The sequence below is a fragment of the Mustela putorius genome, unplaced genomic scaffold (assembly GCF_011764305.1).
Source record: "Mustela putorius furo isolate JIRA1106 unplaced genomic scaffold, ASM1176430v1.1 tig00003853_pilon_pilon_pilon, whole genome shotgun sequence".
NCBI classification, from domain to species: Eukaryota; Metazoa; Chordata; class Mammalia; order Carnivora; family Mustelidae; genus Mustela; species Mustela putorius.
The window spans coordinates 5,971,403-5,976,929 of record NW_025422005.1 but is presented as its reverse complement, the minus strand read 5'-3'; the positions used below and the strand labels follow the sequence as shown (position 1 = coordinate 5,976,929).

General features: G+C 45.1%; 1 pseudogene; it reads right to left on the bottom strand.

Moving 5' to 3' along the window:
• Positions 1-2,459: 2,459 nt before the first annotated feature.
• LOC101692587 lies at positions 2,460-3,447 on the bottom strand (annotated as a pseudogene).
• Between the last annotated feature and the right edge of the window lie 2,080 nt (positions 3,448-5,527).

The following is a 5,527-nucleotide window of genomic DNA, read 5'->3' as shown; positions in this document are numbered from 1 at the left end:
CGAAGGCCGAGGCTTTAACCCACTGAGCCACCCAGGTGCCCCTGTTTAATTTTGTTTTTAAAATTGAAGGTACTGACTGTCAACGGTCCATCAAGGTAATTGGAGGCAATGACAGTAGGGACACCTGGGTGGCTCAGTCGGTTAAGCATCCAATACTTTTTTTTTTTTTTTTCCCAAGAGAGGGAGAGAGACAGGAAGGGATGGGGCAGAGGGAAAGAGAGGGGGAACCTTAAGCAGGCTCCATGCCCAGCACAGAGCCCCATGTGGGGCTTGATCTCACAATCCTGAGACCATGACCTGAGCCAAAATTAAGAGTCCAATGCTTAACCAACTGAACCAGCCAGGCGCCCCATGTCCAACTCTTGATCTCAGCTCAGGTCTTGATCTCAGGGATGTGAGTTTAAGCCTCCCTCCTTACCCTCCAAAAAGGAAAATAATGGCACCAGAGTCTTTAGAAAACAGATGAAAAATTTTTTGCACACTGAACAGGTGTACATTTCAAAGGGTTGCTCCTAAATCTTAAACCCCATTCAGTTCAGATTTGAGAATATGAGATATGGAAAACAAATGGAACCTTTGTTTATTGAGTAAAGGGCTCTGTCACTTCTCTATGCTAGCTTTACTCAGCTGGTGGAAAAGAAATCTTTCTAAGGTGAGTGCCAGGGATTTGTCTTAAAAAGCATGGTGGAAGGGGTGCCTGGCTGGCTCAAGCAGTAGAGCATGTGACTCTTGATCCTGGGGTCATGAGTTCAAGCCCCACATTGGATGTAGAGTTTATTTATTTATTTTTTAAGTATGGCAGAGAAAGAGAAAGTGGCTTTTTGTAATCTTATAAAGGATACTTGGCTATTATTTTTCCTTTTTTTAAGGTTTTATTTTTAAGTAATCTCTACACCCAATGTGGTTATACAAACCTGAGATCAAGAGTCGTATGTTCCTGCTGTGAAATGTGGAAACCTGATGATTCACAGACTTGTACCCCTGGGGCAAATAATACATTATATGTTAATAAAGATAACTTAAAAAAAAGAGAGAGAGAGAGAGAGAGAGAGAGTCGTGCATTCTCCTGACTGAGCCAGTCAGGTGCCCCACTGGGGCACTGACTTTTCTGCTTTTTTTTTTTTTTTTAAGATTTTATTTATTTATTTGACAGACACAGATCACATGTAGGCAGGCAGAGAGAGAGAGGGGGAAGCAGGCTCCCCGCCGAGCAGAGACCCCCGACGCAGGGCTCGATCCCAGGACCCTGAGATCATGACCTAAGCCAAAGGCAGAGGCTTAACCCACTGAGCCACCCAGACACCCAACTGACTATTTTTCTTAAAACTTTTGGGGCACCTGGGGCGCCTGGGTGGCTCAGTGGGTTGGGCCACTGCCTTCGGCTCAGGTCATGATCCCAGGGTCCTGGGATCGAGTCCCGCATCGGGCTCTCTGCTCAGCGGGGAGCCTGCTTCCCTCTCTCTCTCTCTGCCTGCCTCTCTGTCTACTTGTAATCTCTGTCTGTCAAATAAACAAGTAAAATCTTTAAAAAAAAAAAAAAAACTTTTTGGGGCACCTGGGTGGCCCAGTTGTTAAGTGTCTGCCTTCGGCTCGGGTCGTGATCTCAGGGTCCTGGGGTGGAGGCCCACATCAGTCTTCTTGCTCACAGGAAGGCTTCTTTCTCCCACTCCTCCTGCTGTGTTCCCCCCACCTCTGTCAAATAAATAAGTAAAATATTTTAAAAAAAATCTTGTAAAAACTTTTCCTTAATAAGCTAAGTATAGAACATAATAGACAAATAGAGTTTTTAAATGTTCTTTTTTCATATTTGTTTTAGTTTTTTTTAGATATTTTTTAAGGAAATAAAATATTACAGACATGGCCAAGATGCTTCCAATTCCACAGTCCTGCCCCCCTCCCCAGACATAACCTATCTCAAAGCTTTGACTCTTTACAGTGACTTTTTATATTTGTACTGTCTAGATATTATCCATCTAATACATGTGGCATCATATAATATGTTTTTATAATTCATATAAATGGTGTCATTCTATAAATGTCTTTTTTGCAAATTGTCTCTTTTCTTCAGCATCACACTCCTTAGTTTTTTCTGTTTTGTTTCGGTATCCCTACATGTAAATCATTTTACAGTCACTCATTATTCCTTCTTGATTGCTCTTCCTTCCTTTTGGGTCTAAGTTCTGACAAATGTCTCTCTCTATGAAGAACTTATTTTAACGCTTTTTGGAAAGAATGTCTACTGGCAAAAAAATTCCCTCAATTTTTGTTTGAGAAATTCGTTATCGTTCCTGGACTATTGAAGGATTAGTACAGAATTCTAAGTTAGGGGTTTTTTCCTTTCAACACTTTAAATACAGCACTATACCACTCCGACTTTTTTTCCCCCCCGTGCTGTATGATCTGTAATTAAGAATAAAGACTTCCAATCATGTCACCTGGAGACCATTTTTCCCACTGCTCTATTTGGCCGCCAGTCTCTTGTTTCTCTTCAGCAATGGTAAGGCGGATACCCTTTCCACAGAAAAGAAAAACACACGGTTTTTGTTTGTTTGTTTTTTAAGATTTGACAGAGAGAGAGAGACAGCGAGAGAGGGAACACAAGCAGGGGGAGTGGGAGAGGGAGAGGCAGAAGCAGGCTTCCCGCTGAGCAGAGAGCCTGACTCGGGGCTCCTTCCCAGGACCCTGGGCTCATGACCTGAGCAGAAGGCAGATGCTTAATGAGCCAAGAGAAACCCATGGTTTGTTGCCTTTGCCAATGACAAAAACGTTGGAGAGCCTGGTGGCAAAGCGGTTGCCATTGGCATCTTTCATGTGAACAACATCAAAAGAACCACAGTGTCTCTCTCTGTTGGGGATCACACCAAATCTTCCCAGGGTAGCACCTCTGGTCACCATACACAGATTACCAGGGTCAGACTTGATGAAAGCAGTAATCTTTTCAGTGTCCAAATCAGTCTGAATGGTGTCATTCATCTTGAGGAGGGGGTGGGGATAGCGGATGGTACGAACATCATGGGTCACCAGATGAGGGATTCCTTTTGTTCTCACAAAGATCTGTCTCACTTTGACTACTTACAGTTGGCCTCCTCAAGTGTTATCTTATCAGTAGTCAAGTGACCCTTGGTGTCAGAGATCTGATGGAAATCCTCCCCAGTGTTGTCAGCGCTAATGACAGCCATAAGACCAGCAAGGTAGATTATATCAATTGGGACCTTGCCATGAATCTCAATAAAATGTTGGATACAAATCTTTACTTCATATCCTGTGAGGACATACTTAATTCTGGTCCTGAGGAAAACGATGAGAGGGAGACATTCTCTCAGTTTACGGGGAACCAGTAGATGGACGAGGGGCAAACACACCTGTCAGTGTATCCAGGGTCCAAGACTTGGGAACGGCTCTGTGTTTCCAGTGCTTCTTGGGAAGACAGGTGGGCTGCCTAGGCATGGGAAGAGCTCACTCCAATCCTTTTCTTGTCTGCTAGGTTCTCCAAGGGAAACTATGTAATTCTTTCCTTGGGCCTCTGTAGGTAAGATCTTTTCCTCTGGCTTCTTTCCAATTTTCTTTTTTTTTGGCTGTGATTTTCTGCAGTTGGACTATGATATGCATGGGTGTAGATAATGAGGTCTTGGTCCTTTGGGAAATCTGTGCCTGTGGGCTGTGACTGACCAGGGCTGCTCAGCTCCCTTACCCCTTAGCTGAGGCATGAAGGCTGGAGGAGCTGCAGTTGGCCATTTCCCTTCCCCTGGTCCATTAGGCTCTGGTGAAACAGCTTCTTCTGAGGACAGAACTTGTTAAAACAACAGAGTACTCAGGTGTGTTCCAAAATGGCTCCTCTTCCCCCTTCCCCTGCTGGAAGCATGAGGGGGTTTTTCTCTGGATCCTTACAGTAGAGTCTGGAAGGGCTCCTAGAGGGAAAACTCGGATGTGTAAGGGGGTCCCCTGGAGTTCCTAACTTTCAAACTTGTCCACACTGAGCCTCTAGCAATGTGTTGACCACAGTACCTTCTCAGGTCCTGGTTCCTATAGAGGTTTCTGCTCAGGTAAGTTGTGATTCTTTGTACCTACCTACCTAGCTCTCCTAATCTGGGGTCAGCCGATTTGCCCTGTAACCTCAGTTTTCTGATGGATCTAAGAATAATTGTTGATTTTCAGTTTGTTCAGCTTTTCTCTTGTTGGGTGAATGAAAGCGACTTTCGGGGGCTCAGTCAGTTAAACAGCTGCCTTTGGCTTAGGTCAAGCCCTACTCAGGGTGAGTCTGCTTCTCCCTCTGCCCCTCATCCCACTCTTGTGCTCGCTCTCACTCTTTCTGTCTCATTCTCAAATAAAAAAATAAAATCTTAAAAAAGAAAGAAAGCGATGTCCAATCTCTTTGCAAGCTGGAGGGAGACAGGAAGTCAAAACATGTCAAATGAATATGACAATTATGTATCAATGGTTCTGCTGATGTAAACTTCAAGTGTTTCCAGCTCTTTCTCTATTATTAATAGTGCTCTTATGAGCATCTTTTTGCATGTCTCTTTGGACACATGGGGATGAGTTTCTCCAAGATACATATTGGGACGTGAAATTGCTGAATTGCAATAATTCACGCTTATCTTGGACTTGACCACAGAGTGCCAAACTGCGCTCCCAAGTGGTTGTACCAGCGTGCCCTCTCCAGCAGAGCAGATTTCTTCTCACTAAATCCTCATCAGGGCTTACCATTGTCAGACGTGAATATTTTATCATCTGACAGGCATGATGTAATATTTTGTGGGTGGTTTTGGTATGTTTTGTGACCACTAGGGAGGCTCCCTCACTGAAGCAAAAAATCCTGAGGCCCTGTCTTGCGCAGATCCCGATCTGGGCTTGGCTTGTGGGGGTGCACCCAGGAATAAAAATAGACAAAGCCTCTGCCTTCGCTGTCCTCAGAGAAGTGTTTGTTCAGGTATATGTGCAGAGTGGGGTGAGGAGTAAGGGATTATCATGCACCTAACTGAAGGCAGAGCCACGCAGGCAGAGGAACGGGCTCTCGGAGGCACTGGTACCTGAGAGAAAACAGGAGGAGGTGAGCCCAGAGAGGGGAGGGGAGGGCCTGCTAAATGCCAAGCTTCAGAGGCCATTGTACGGATTTTGCTTTTATTTTTTTAAAGATTTATTTATTTATTTGAGAGAGCAAGAGAAAGGGCATGGGGGGGGCAGAGAGAGGGGGAGACAAGCAGACTCCCCACCGAGCATGGAGGCTGGCATGTGGCTGGATCCCAGCATCCCGAGATGATGACCCCAGCTGAAACCAAGAGTGGGACGCCTAACCGACTAAGCCACCTAGGACTTTGCATTTATTTTGAGCACTGCTGGGAGCCTACGGTGCTCGGGAGCTCACTGCATATGCCCAGCTCCTGGCCGTCACAACAGAGCAGAATAACACTCTTTGGCTCACTTAAGAATGTATCTGTCCATGTGACTAGTGCTGGCCACTGAGTCTACAGAATTCACTTGGGGAGTATTTAATTACCAGTACTAATCTTCTAGGGCTGTTTGCTCC